The sequence below is a fragment of the Pelmatolapia mariae genome, linkage group LG3_W (genome assembly GCF_036321145.2).
Source record: "Pelmatolapia mariae isolate MD_Pm_ZW linkage group LG3_W, Pm_UMD_F_2, whole genome shotgun sequence".
NCBI classification, from domain to species: domain Eukaryota; kingdom Metazoa; phylum Chordata; class Actinopteri; order Cichliformes; family Cichlidae; genus Pelmatolapia; species Pelmatolapia mariae.
The window spans coordinates 69,119,003-69,132,518 of record NC_086229.1 but is presented as its reverse complement, the minus strand read 5'-3'; the positions used below and the strand labels follow the sequence as shown (position 1 = coordinate 69,132,518).

The 13,516-nt window shown below is 41.2% G+C and overlaps 1 protein-coding gene and 1 pseudogene across 1 annotated transcript in view; one reads left to right on the top strand and one right to left on the bottom strand.

Annotated features, from left to right (window-relative positions):
• Positions 1–13,516, bottom strand: part of LOC134624766 (zinc finger protein 91-like) — a 328,469-nt gene that overhangs the window by 216,811 nt on the left and 98,142 nt on the right. The gene's annotated exons all lie outside the window — the stretch shown is intronic.
• LOC134623897 (putative nuclease HARBI1) lies at positions 9,084–10,400 on the top strand (annotated as a pseudogene).

Here is a 13,516-nt window from a genome sequence, read left to right as displayed (position 1 = left end):
CTCTCATCAGGAGTTTTTTTTGTTCTCCTTCCTATTTTAGACAGCACTGGAGCACTTTTTTCACTGTGTAGAGATACAATTGATGCAATTACTTAACACTCACCTAACGTGGAGACAGACATAAAGAGACACTCTACACACAATCACACTCCCCAAGCGCACTCTGAGCCCCGGGTCTAGGTACCCTTGCCCCTGGAGGGGGAAACTGCACCCAGACCCAGATGGTTATGCTCCACGGCTGCTGAGTGACCCCTCATCTGGGACTCTCCTCAGCTCTTTCTGGGATAGTGGTGCGGCTGCCCCTCTGTTGGTCTTCCTTGGTCTCTTGTGTTCTGGGGGCCTCTGGATGTCTGGAGTCTTGATCTCCTCCATACCTGCTTCATGCCCTGGAGGACGGGGCAGTGGCCCCCCACACCCTCTAGCAGATCATTACATGAAGGAACCTTTTAAAAACAAGCGCGTTCATGCTCACAGGTGTACACACGGGTGCTCACACACACAAACTACACCCTTTTTGGCTCCTACCTTAAAGCACACTGTGCGCTGTCAATCTTACGTGCTGCGAAATAATGTTTAATATTTAGTATTTACTGTTATATTCCCATATATCATCATGATGTTGTTTATTCTATTGCTCTCGTTTTCTTCTGCTTGTTTTCTTTTTTCTTTCTCAACAGGTGATCCAGGCGATTGATATTGCCCTTTATCCCAATCCCTCTTCTCCGCTGTTTTTTTTCTTCCCTCTTTCTTTCAACCTTTTCTTTTCCTCATTCAAGTCTGTCCCGTATCTAGCAAGTGAAAATAAAAAAGAAAATAAACAATAAAAGGTGAATCAAATAGACCATTACGGCAAGGCTGGGATGGCACATTTGGTAAAGTAAATCGGTTGGGCATCTTCTTCGCCTTTAGACAATAATTCTGATGGCAAAAGAGCCAAACGGGACAGAAAAAAAAGGGATACAATTGATGAAACTATTTAATACTATTGAACACTGAAATGCATTTTTCTCTTAAAGCACTTTGAATTAAAACACTGTAGCTAAATGCAACTATATAAACTTAATCAGTTAAATACAAGTGTAAATAAGAAGAGTCTGTAACTTCTCATGGAATATAACCTGATTATATTGCTACGATGCTCTTAAACAAGATGAAAACAGATAAAAACACAAATCATAAGCATAACTCATTTTGACTTTTTTGACATGACTGCATGAACATATTTTAAGTACAGCTGTGCATATAAACACTTATCAGGGGTGGGCTTGTAATTGGCACACTGACCTTTTTCCTTACAAGAACTGACAGCAACTTTCCTTTTGGGCTCAGTCTGCTTTATGTTTTGCTCACGACCCTCAAAGTTGTGTTTGGTTGATTTTGAAAATTTTCTGGGGGTATGTGTCATCGGGTTTGTTCTACGCACTGTCAAGCAAAGCTAGAAGTTAGGTTTTATGGCAGGGATGTTCTCTCTTACCTAACCTGTGATCCTGGCTCCTCCTTGCCATAAAATTTCTGTACAGCATGGAAGACGGATTGTTGAGTGCGAGAGGAACTGACCTGAAAGATAGAATCAAGGCAACACTTGAAACGTGGATCGTCCATAGCCAGCTACCAAGATTACATGAAGTACCCTCTGAACATCTGCTTGATAATGTGAATGAACACTTGTGGCAGGGCATGGTCGTGGCACCACTGCAGGGGTTGCTGGCAAAACTGAGCTGCATTAGCTCATCACGCCTCCCCTGTATTAAAGTCTGTATTGGGTCCTGAGTGGTTTTGTTGTTGTCTGTTGGGCTGTGGCTGGAACCGAGTTTCGAAGAAATGACAACTGAAATAAAAGATAGTGTTAAAAAAGTGTGACGATGTGGTCGGGTTTACATGCTTCTTCTACAACACTTTGGACAATACTTCCTGCAGCAATGATCAGTGAGATTCTTGGCTATAAGATGAACAGCAGCAAGGAGCAATATCATCCATAGAGAGGGGACTAGGGGCCAAAATCAAGGTAGCATGGAGGGAAGTTAGTCAACTATTGGAGCCGCAAAAAGTTAAGTAGAGGTTACCTTTCTACAACTTTCTTCTCCTAAGAAGTACAGCAAGCTGTCCATGCCTTCGGCCTTGGAAATTGCCAAGCAAAGCAGCCTTGGACAGCTGATTGATAGGTATACCAGAGAAATAGAAGGCAGGAGGATAAACCAGCTGTTCTCCACAGAACCATCCAAAGTATACTCATTGTGGAAGGGAACAATATGAGAATGACTCCATGAAGGCTCGAGACAGAACAATACTGAAAGAGCATATGGGCAACATGTTCTCACTCCTGAGGCGTAATATTTTATGCTAGGTGACAAATCGTCAACATGTTACACTTCCGTAACCTTGTTACACCTAATGTTGCATTTTGCGTTCCTCAGGAACGCCACGGGACATGAAAAATCATCAGGATGTTATGCCTCGGGAGTGAGACCGGCCTGATATGGAAGGAGGACATAACACATAACCACTATGATCAGTGGCTAGAGGATCTAACAGCAGACCACAGCAACAGCAACCAATACAAACAACACTAGATGCCAGCTTCAAACCCATAGCACACGTCACTATTAAATATGAAATCTACCAAGGGGATGCTCTGTACTCACTGCTGTTCTGCACCCTGAACCCGCTCAGGGAAATCATCAAAAAGCTGGATACCGACTATGGAATGAAGCAATCATCTACATGGATGACATCAAGCTGTATGCTAAGAGTGAACGAGACATCGATTCACTCATCCACACCACCAGGATATACAGTAAGGACACTGGAATGTTATCCGGACTGGAGAAGTAGGAGATTAGTCAGAACTGAGGGGATAAAACCTGGCAACACTGCAGACATTTTTTTTATTTAACATACTCTAATAGCCAACCTTTTAATGGAATGGTTTATAACAGATCAAACAGAACAGAGGACATAAAAAAAACATAAATGTTTTTAATTACCTAATTCATTTTATTGTTCTGTTGTTCTTTCTTAAATTTGTCTTACAAAATCCTCCTGATTCAGTGCAAACACAGCTCCAGTGCTTTTTCAACAACTCATCTCAAGGTAAAAATCTGACCTTTAGAATGATTCAAACTTATTTATAGATGCACTGTGCTAAAAACAAACTTGATACAATTTATGAATAATGATTTTATATCTGCGTATCTTCAGCGCAGTTTAAGAAGAAATAAGGACAAGTCATTTTTTTTGTAAAGTGGGAATTCTCATACTAAAAATGTAAATAAGCCTACTTATCATTAATCTTGGGTGGCTTGGTTTGTAATATAAGCATAGAGTTTTATTACATCCAGTCTAAATAACAGATGGATATAAGGACCTGTGTGTCACCTGCTAGGTTTGGTCAGAGATTATAAAACAAGGACATAGCTTCAAGTTGGAAAAATGAAGCGAGTCACTTGCTGTGCAGTGCAGCGAGTAATTCAAAGACCTCTAAATTGGAGAGACCAAACAGCCACTTAATAAATGCATGGCACCACATAGAAGAGCCACCTCGATGGGACAAGACTCGGCTGTACATCTACATCTAACGGGCAAAGGTCACTCTTTCGAGGAGCCCAGTGTTCACATTTTGGACAGAAAAGACAGATGGTTTGAAAAAGGAGTTCACTATGAACAACCATCTTTAAGTAGACACTCCTCATTTGCTTTGCATCCTAGTTAATACAAAATGAAGTCAGTTTTCAAGAAGCTGCATGCTCATTGTCTCTGCTGCACTAAGGCACTCTGACTCAAACCAAGATGGCACCGGTGTGTGTAGCTGCTCATCTATAACTCCCAAGTTTCTGTTTATATTATTTGACTTGCGTCATTCACAAAACAAAGTCTCTGCTGAGGTCGCCAGACAGTTTGGTCCAAAATATTCTGTTGTTTGGAGCTGGTGGGAAGCAACCCATGTCCCCAGTTGTATCGGAAATCCCTGGTTACCTATACTGGGTTCCCATACTGCCTTCCCGGCAACAGCGTCATTGTCGTCAGGGTAAACTAAGCGGTCACCTGTTAAAGCTGAAGGTTTCCCTAAAGAATTCTTCTGCGGTTTTCCAACTGGTGCATTGAGTGTTCCCATGATTGTTTGTGTCTCGGCATTTCCTGGATCATGTTGATGCGTGCTTGGTGCCTGTGGTCAGTTTTGATGATGCTCCTCGGCCTCGCTGCCCATGCCCTCCCAGGCTAAACCTCCAGCGTGAACATTGTCGAAACCTGACATCACTGTGTCGGGTTTCTGGACTTTCTGAACCTCATGCTCCAGCTCCAGCTCCTTCCGGGATTGGCCTGGTGAACGCCAGATAACTTATTAACAAAATATTTTTACTTCAGGACTTTTTCAGTTCCCGTGACCTGGATTTTATGTGTGTGACTGAGACGTGGCTGGTTGATGAGTCCAGTGCTCTGTCTGAACTTTTACCAGTTGTCACAATCTGGATGAGGCAGACTGTATGTGTTTACAAAAGAGGACTCAAACGCAGACCAAAAACTGAACGTGATGTGGATTAACAAAAAACAAGCCGTTTATTAAGGTTAGGAAACAAGGTACAAACAAAGGGCATGGGTGAACTAAAACTAAAACATGAAAAAACCTTAAACATGGTGAACTGACATGGATACCTGAAGTGTATAACTGATGTTTTTAGCTGGGATTATGCTCAACTATGATAATATTCATCATTTTATTGTTAGAGATTTTAATATACATGCGTGTTGTCTGGATAAACCACTGGTAAAGGACTTTTTGAGCCTTATTGACTCTTTTAACTTGGTACAGTCCGTGTCTGGCTCTACACATGAACACGGACACACACTGGATCCTATTCTGTCATACGGTCTATCTGTCACTAACTTGGAGATTTGTGACTCTGTACTCTCAGATCATATTACCTGTGTCATTCAAAGTTGATTTTACACATACTGCAGTCACAACTCGCACTGGCACTTGGTACCGTCAGGTTACCCCAACCCAATGTTTTAGCTTTTCAAGCAGAATATGGTGGTCAACTGTGTCAAAAGCCGACGTGAGGTCCAACAAAAGCAGAACAGAACATTTTCCTGCATCATTACTAGTGTCTGGTGAAGAGGTTGGATTCATCATTAACATGTATATTAAAATCCCCAACTATAAGCAGCCTAAACAGTTACATAGTAGAGAATAAGAAGTTGCTGAACTTTGATAAAAACAACCTATTTGAGACAGGTGGACGATATACCAAAGCACAGTAGGAAAGATCCTTGTTTTTGGCTTTAACCAGCTATAGCTGAAAAGACAGAAAATGTCCAAATTTCATAGAGCAGCAGGCGAAATGGTCCTGGAAAGCCATAACAAGACCACCACCCCAACCAGATACCCCAGGCTGGGTAATGAAATAATAGCCATCCGGGCAGAGTGGCAAATAGTATAAGTTAGATAATATAAAATCATTCAACAAGAATGATTTATTAGTCACAGATTGAGCGTTAAAAAGCGTGAAGTAGAAGCCTCATTATTTGCAGAGACTTGATTTAAAGGACACAAATACTCAGGGTTTGAGCCATCATGCTCATTGAGGCCACTCACCGAGGGAATAAAAAGCTAGCCTGCAGGAGAGTCTGGATAAACCTTCCTGAGGCAGCACGGTCTCAAAAAGCTGGGACCAACATATCCAAGCAGGGACGTGGAAAACAAGCCCCACTCCATGGAGCTTCTCTGAGCACAGGAGACAAGGCAAGTTCAGCGTCGTTTACTAGCCAAACCCCGCCGTCAAAAAAATCTGAGCTTCACCTGAATGCCTGCTCTTCTCCCTCTCCTTCTCCATGGTCTAAGGGGACCGCCACAGTTGCCTGAGAAGGATTCAGCTCCCATTAGAGGACGGAAAATACCAAAAGTGGAGGGTGAGACATTGTGAGGCTTCATAGAGGATTGGATGGATTGCAAAGTTAGGCGATCATAAACCAAGGCAGCCAATACATTGTTGATACTAAGATTTTCTTTATTAGAATAAATCATATTCAGTTAATCATACTGAGGTCTTTACTGTACATGTAAAGCCACAGCTGCAGGTACTTCCTGTTGTTCAAACTTGTTTTCTGGAGCCTGAAACTGGTGAGAGCTCTCACTGCTCTGTGTCCTAGTTTGGGTGGCCACAGCGTTCATGCTGTGAGGGGTTTTATGTTTTTGTGCTCTATGATCAAGTCTGTCAGTGTGCAGTTAAACAAGATAACATCTCCCCACCCTGGAGTTCCCCCTGAACAGCCCCCGGTTCTTTGTGGTCACTTTGAATTTCTCAGCAGAGTTGATAAGAAGAGGAGAACAAGAAGTCAAAGGAGTTTGCAAAGAAAAGTGTCTGGACTTCTTAAAGTTGCTTGAAGACGTTTCACCTCTCATCCGAGAAGCTTCTTCAGTTCTAAGGTCAAATGGCCGAGAGTCCCAGATTTAAACCCAGTGGGAGTATCCCCCCAAAGAGGGACAAAGGACCCCCTGGTGATCCTCTAATCACATGAGCCAAGGTGTGAAAGCGGGTGTGGGACCTAATCAGCCAGGGTTTCGGGTGAGCTCATTGTGAAACCTGGCCCCACCTTGTCGTGTGAATTCCTGAGGTCAGATGGCCCAGGATGTGAGTGGGCATTAAGGCGTCTGGGGAGGGAACTCAAAACTGGATTATAGATGGCAGACAGTTGGTGTCGTAAACCACCGCCTCTGTTCAAAGATGGTCGCTCGCAGTGGACATAGATGGCCTCTTTCACTCCTCTTTCAAACCATCTGTCCTCTCTGTCCAAAATGTGAACATTGGCATCCTCGAAAGAGTGACCTTTGTCCCTCTTTGGGGGGATACTCCCACTGGGTTTAAATCTGGGACTCTCGGCCATTTGACCTTAGAACTGAAGAAGCTTCTCGGATGAGAGGTGAAACGTCTTCAAGCAACTTTAAGAAGTCCAGACGCTTTTCTTTGCAAACTCCTTTGACTACGATGACCTGGATGACTGAGAACCTTCACAGACAGGAGAACAAGAAAAACAGTAGAAAGACTCTGCAGGTTATAAACAGCAATATGAAGAGAATCAAATTACAAAATGAAAAGTGTCAAACTAAAAGATGCTGGAAAAAAGAAAAGAAGAACAGTCAGACAAAGGAAAAACCCTTCTGCTAACAGAAAGCACTGGCTTCTTACTAAATACCAAACAAAGCACACACATGTACACACCTACTGAAGCTGTCAGCGTGATTGATTTCTAAGCGGTATCTATGCATTGGCTCCTCAGATAGGTGGCTACTGCAGTCAGGGGAGAGGGGACAACAGGGCACTTCCACACAACACACAGAGCTGTGAATAACACAACATCATCATGTTTATTTAAGCCACATCACATCAGAGGCAAGCATGCTAATGTAGCATTGATTATAGATAGCTACAGGTAAATCAGTTAAGACACAGGAGTGATTCAAGATGACTCTCAGAGCTTCATCTCAGCCACAAGTCTTCCTCATATGCAGGTGTCAGTGGTGTTTTTGAAATTTTGAATTTGCTCATTTTGCAGCACATTACACATAAAAAGCAGCCATGATGTGTATGTTGGTGCAAACAAAAACTGGTTGCATGATCAGTGAGATTAATTTGTCGTTGCTATGAGTTGTCCATTTGACTTGTTGGTTCTGGTTATCTATAGTGTGAAGCTCGTGAGACTTACTGAGGTGTGCCCTAGTTTGGCTAAGAAAGTGTTCAGTTCATGGGAACGTTTTTTACTTTTGTGCCTGTGGTCAAGTGTGTCAGTCTTCATTTAAACAATATCGGCGCTGTCAAAGATGTTATCTTGTTTAAATGCAGGCTTAACGTCCACCTTCCTTTTCTCAGAAAGAGCCCCCACTTCTTTGTGGTCACTGAATTTCTCAGCGGAGATGTTAAAAAAAGGAAAAAATGATGGAAAGTGTACACAATCTATAAAAATCATGACTTAATCGCTTCATAATGCCACATAAAAAAGTTTGGCCATAGATGTAGGGTAATAATAAAACAGCACTAAACAGTCAACTCAGCAAGTCTTGAAAAGGTATTGGGCAACAACTTCCTCCTTGTCTTTACCTGATGATCATTTAACCTTCCATCAAATATGATTAGATGACAACAAACACGAAACATCCTGCAGATTAAAAATAGAACCAGACAGGTTTCCACTGAAAATGAAAAAAAAAAAAAAAAAGAGAACTGGACACTTTCTGCTTTTCTTAGATGTCATGTGTAGATCCTGTTCATTTTAAACATGGATAACATTACAAATAATCAGATTAGTATTTTCAAGTTCTCTCTGTGTCACTGTTTTGTGGCTCTGTCAATTGTAGCCTTTTAATACTGATAACAAGCCCCAAGAGTATAACAAAGCACACTTTAGAACATTAAAGCAGTATGGAAGCCCTGTGATTTGTATCTGAGCTGGTTCCCAGTAAAGTCTGAACTGGGACTGTGTGTGATGCAGAGAGGTGGAGATTGGAGGTCTTGATTGAACTACAAAGCTTGTAATCATGTTTCCTGTTTTTTAAACTGTGTGTGTTTGTGTTCAGACTTTAAACCAGAGCCAGACGTCGTCTACTCTTCACTGAAGTAGTCCACCAGTCGCACCACTAACATCCAGTTGCTGGGGTCCGTTCTTCGTACCTCGCTAAGTAAGTTAGCTGGATTTGATTGTTGACGATTTCGCGTGATCTTGGATCGTTCGGCTCTCCGAAGCTCATCCGGAACTTGCTGTCATAGCAACAGATCCGTAAGCGTAAACCTGCTTGGGAGCAGGCTTACTTTATGTAAACAGGATTAGATCGCAGCCACTCAGGTATGTCCGCTTCATTTATACGAAAGCAACAGCGACATTTCTCCACTGTTTTTCCATAAATTAATATTATCAATGTAACTAAATATAATGCAGCATTTGATGCTTTTATTGATTTCATACAGATACATACAGGTCATTTCCTAAAAAAAGGGAAATGTACTATTAACCATTCTATTTCATGTATTTGATTATTTCAGATGTAATTCATATGTTAGAGTAGTAATAGTAAATTACTTCATGTAATCAAGATGAGAGACCACGGCTATAAAAGCGAAGGTGGATTTGGGAAGTTTGTCGCAGCCATGTTCTGTCCGTTTGTACGCGAGCAACCCATTGCCGAAGGTGCAAGATTGATAAGGAGAGTTTTTAGAATCCAGCGTATATTGCGGGATAGACAGGATCCTTTAGCTCAGCGCGACAGTGTGCTCATAGAGAGATATCGATTTTCCCGTGAGGGTATTATTTACTTAACCAACTTGTTGGATCCCTATGTTAAGAGTTCCACTCACCGTAGTCGGGCATTAACAACTGCACAAACTGTGTGCATTGCCTTACGTTTCTTTGCGAGTGGCACGTTTCTGTACGCTGTTGGAGACGCAGAGAACATTGGCAAAAGTGCTGTCTGCCATTCCATTCGCAAAGTATACCTGGCACTCAAGCATTTCCTGGGTGTGTTTGTGGTTTTTCCAAGCCACTTAAGACCACAGGTTGTCAAACAGGGCTTTTTTTCTATTGCAGGTACATTAAATTCGATAATGAATGTGATGCAATCATGACCTATGTCTGTAACTATAGCTCGATTGTCCGCAGGCTTCCCTAATGTGATTGGTACCATAGACTGCACACACATTGCGATCAAGGCCCCCCCCAGGCCCCAATGAAGGGGATTTTGTCAGTCGAAAGGGGGTTCACAGTATAAATGTGAAGGTGAGTAATACTAATATTTTAGATGGTAATATATAATGAAAAGGAGTGTGTTCACATATAATGAAATATCTTAGATGGTGTGTGACTCTATGTGCTATATCACAAATGTGGAAGCTAAATGGCCCGGATCAGTGCATGACTCAAGACTTTTCAGAGAGTCAGGGTTATGCACATTATTTGAGCGTGGTAAGAAAAAGAGACTTATTTTGATATTTCATACTTATTTTGGGCCTAACATAACAGCATTTCTCCATTACACAGGGGCCTACGATGGGATTCTCCTTGGAGACAGGGGTTATGCATGCAGGCAGTACTTCATGACACCGTTCCCTGACCCCAACCCTGGGCCACGAACCCACTACAATGCAGCTCTAGCCAGGACAAGGGCACGCATTGAAATGACCTTTGGGCAAATAAAGCGAAGATTTCAGTGTCTGAAAAGTCTGAGGGTTGCACCTGACAGGGCATGTGGCATTATTGTTGCATGTGCCGTACTGCACAACATTGCCACCATCAGAAAGGAGAGGACTCCTGTGGTGGAGGTGCAGCCTGATGATGACCTCCAGCCAGTGCACTTGGACCAACCTAGTGGCAGAGCTGCACGGGACAGAATTGTGCAACACTATTTCGAATATTAAAAACATGACAAAACATATTTTTCATTGAAATTTATTTGAGCATCTTTTTCTGTCTCATCAAAAAAAAGCCAGTCATCATTTGCCAGGAAAAAAATCATATATACTGTATCACGCAAGGTCATCAATAGTGCTCTGTATGAAAGTGTATTTTTACTTACTCTGAAGTTCCTTTTGAAGCAATTCGATTTCTAGTTGAACTTTTTGCTTCATTAGAGCTTGAAGTTCGATTTCACCTAGAAGCTTTTGTTTCTTTAGCTCAGTATACTCCATTTTTTGCTGGAGACTTCTCTTATATAGCAAACGAATGTCACCCTGTTTCAATTGTAGAGACAACATTTAACGGTCAATACATGTCATATAGGAAGTAAAATTAATTACAAGACTGCCCACCTCTGTATCAGGCCTCTCTGCCGGCCTCTTTGCCTGCAAATCATACTGCAGTCAGATACAAATTCAGGCCATATTATGCATGCACTTACAGGGACTTCCTCCAAACCACAGTCACCTGACAGGGTTGCTTCACTGTCCTGTGCAATGGAAACAAAATGGTGTTACAAAGATTAAAAGACAGATTATATATATATATATATATATATATATATATATATATATATATATATATATATATATCTCCCAACTTACTGTGCATGCTTCAGTCACCCCTTGCATGGGAACAGGTAGAAGTGATGGAGTGTTATGTAAAACTACACACAAAGAAACCCACAATGTCAATAAATGTCACAGTACAAAAAGCATTTTAATTAAGGCAACAACCAAATATTTTACATTGTACAAATAGAATTATGAGCTCATTTACCAGTTATGAAGGTGCTGCTGCTACTGCACCCCGGCTGCTGGTCTAAGGAAGAGCTGCCCCCAGGGATGCCCTCAACAATGGGTCTGGTGGCATTCAACCCTAGGGCCAGCTCCTCTGCCGGGGTGTGACGAGGGGGTGCAGGACCACCACCTGTCTTTATTTGCTCTGCCCTTTTCTTGGTTGCTGTTATAAACAAACAGATTATTTCAGGGTCTCTTTTCAGAAGACTAAAAGCAATATAAGTGATAAATATTACCATTCTGTAGAATATTCTTATATTTCACTTTTACTTGTTTCCATGTTCTAGTGGGTCCTGTTGTGGCTCCAATGTGACAGAGGATATAATGTAATATAATATAATATGATATAATGTAATATAATATGATATAATATAATATAATAAATTACTTACGAGTTTAATTTGTCAGCAACTTTCTGCCAGCCCTCTCTCCTTGCTTTTTGCAGCCTTTGCAGTGTTCCCTTGCGTTTTAATTAAACTCTGAAACTCCTGAAATCCCTCAATCAAGAGTTCTTGCTCTGCTGCCGTGAAATACTGAGCGCGCTCCTTCGACATGTTCGCCGACCAATCAAAGGGTTGCCGATCAATGTTTCTACTATCGATGCGTAGCCCCTTTTAAGCCACCCAGTGACCTCACATTACTTCATCCAGCTGTACTAATCGTCAACAACAGGTGTGTTCGGAGCTCAAAGTTGGCGCGATGATTTGATCTTGGATGTGTCATTTGATCTTGGATGTAGTAAGCGAGGTACAAAGAACGGACCCCTGGTCTCAAACTAGTCCCCCCAACATCTCAGACGAGAGGACATTCATATTTTAATTTAAAAAATTGATATGTTTTGCATTGTTTTTTCTCACTAAACTAGACTGATATGAATAAAAATGTCTTCTTTGTTGAATTTTTAATTGTGTATTAAATATACATGTAAATACACATTTTTACATGACAGAATTTGGTCACATCTTCTAGTTGCTTTATTTACTCAGCAGTTTCAATGTCGCTTATATTTTATGCTCTTGTTTTTACAGCAGCAGTTCACTTTGTCTTCTCCTTGTGTGTTTCTCTGGGTTTCTATCTTTTTCAAATCCTCCTGTGGAAACATTCACAGAGAGTCTCTTTCTGTGTAAATGGGCGTCTCCCATTTCTGTGTAAATGGGCGTCTCCCATTTACACAGCCTGCACATGGGGTACACACACACACACACACACACACACACATATATATATACATAGTACTTTATCTGGAGTTTGGTATAAATACTGCATTAATTACTCTTACATATTTAATGTTATACACTAAAGCTACAGGAGGCAAGCTAAAACCTGCCTCCTCCACAGCTCATTATGTATTTTTCCACAGTGACATCATGATGAAGTCCAACCTACGAAAAGTAACTCAAAGTGAACACCTTAGGAGAGACTGAAAAGAAAGTATTGAGTCTGATGGAGCTGGATGAGCAGACCTTTACTTACAGTCAGTTACTTTCAGCTTTATTTAAAGCTTAAAATGTATCTTCGTGTAGTCAAGTTTTAAACTCAGGCTCTGTTTTGTATTTAAAATACCAACAAGCTCAGACATTTAGAAGTACTAAGAGTCAGATCAGCAGGAGTAGGCAACGTGGAAATGTCTGCAGTAACTTTGTCGCTCTGCTCGACTTTCCTGTTTATCTGCATCTCCGTGTTTGTCTCTGCAGGTAAGATTTAAAAACAAATCAGTGTTTCCTTCTTAGATAAAGAGTAAGAACAGTCAAATCGATTTCATGTTGATTCTACATGTCTGTGTATTTTCAAGCAACATGAAGACTGGTCTCCCATGTGAGCTGTAACACTTTAACTGCTTTCCAGTTTGCAGCACAGAGACAAAGAAGTGTAATGTGTGTGTCAGTGTGATGTGTTGTAGTTTCAGGATTCAGTATACAGCTACAAAGCTTTTTGTTCAGTGTATACAAACAGCTATAGCTACAGAAAAGGCAGCATGCAGAGACTCACAGTGTCTTATAATGAGAGGCTGCTTTCTCTCACTGATTATCAGGACATGTTTCTGTCATATCATAAATATTCAACTAAACATTGAATTATGCAGGAACTTAATTCAGGATCTAATCTGTAAAATCTAAATCAAAATATGTATTCAATTCAATTTATTTTATATCATGACAAATCACAGCATCAGTCGCTTCAAAGTGCTCTGTGTTGGAAGATAAAGCCTAATCTCAATGTAGAGAGGTGGTCTGTCTCCTAAATCCAAACTGGGAGCTGAAGGATGCAACACTGTTAAC